Raw genomic sequence first — 1,294 nt, 5'->3', positions numbered from 1 at the left:
GAATCAACTCGACAGCATTTAACAACAGTAAGAGTTTGGTTTTTAAAGTTAAGAAGACAAGAAAGAAGGAAAAGATCAAAATGGATGTCAGAAGATTCTCTGAAACTTGCTCTCCAGTGAAGAGATGCTAAAGCAAGGGAAGAAATAAGGAGGTACAAGAGCTAAACTAATAATTTTGAAGGTCAGCTCAAGAAGACAAGGTCAAATATTACAACAAAATGTGTAAAGATCTGTAGTTAGAAAACCAAAAGGGAAGAACACACACAAGTAGAGCGAACTGAAGAAAAAAATTCAAGCATTGACTTTCATTATAGAAGGATTCTCTGGGCAAATTATTGAATGATGCAGAAAGCATACAAAGAAGATGGAAGGAATCCTCAGAGTCACCATACCACAAGGGGATGATCCATGGTCAACCATTTCATCAGATAGCAAGCAGATGATCAAGAGCCAATGATACTGAAGGAAGAAGTCCAAGGTGCATTGAAGGAATTGGAAAAGAACAAGACTCCAGGAATTGATGGAATACAAATTGAAATCTTTCAACAAAGTGAGGCAGCACTAGAGGACCTCACTCATGTATGCCAGGTAATTTGGAAGACAACTATCTGGCCAACTGATCAGAAGATATCCATATTTGTGTCCATTCCAAAGAGAGGTGACCCAATGGAATGCAGAAATCATCAGACAATATCTTTGATATCCCATGTGAATAAAGTCTTACTAATGGTAACATAGAAACAACTGCAACTATACACTGACAGAGAAATTCCAGAGGTTCATGCTAGATTCAGAAGAGGACGTGGAAAAGGGATATCATTGCTGATAGCTGATGGATCTTGGCTGAAAGCAGATCAGAAAGATGGTTGTTGTTGTTGTTAAGTACCGTGGAGTCAGTTCCAACTTATAGTGACCTTGTATAGGGTTTTCAACACTGTAAATCTTCATCTTTCTCTTGTGGAACAGCTGGTAGTTTCGAACTGCCAACTTTGAGGTTAGCAGCCTAATTCGTAACCACTACACTACCAGAGCTCCTTTAAAAGATGTTTACCTGTGCTTTATTGGCTATTCAAAGTCCTTCGATTGTGTGGATCATGACAAGCCATGAACAATGTTGCAAAGTATGAGTATTCTGGAACACTTAATTGTGCTCATGAGGAATCTGTACATTGAACAGAACATGAGAACACTGGCTTAAAGTTAGAGAAGGTGTGCGGCAGGGTTATATTCTTTTACCATACTTATTTAACCTGTATGCTGAGAAAATAATCCAAGAAGCTGGGTTCTATGAAGA

Source organism: Chrysochloris asiatica, unplaced genomic scaffold, assembly GCF_000296735.1.
Source record: "Chrysochloris asiatica unplaced genomic scaffold, ChrAsi1.0 scaffold00053, whole genome shotgun sequence".
NCBI lineage: Eukaryota > Metazoa > Chordata > Mammalia > Afrosoricida > Chrysochloridae > Chrysochloris > Chrysochloris asiatica.
This window is presented reverse-complemented; position numbering follows the sequence as displayed.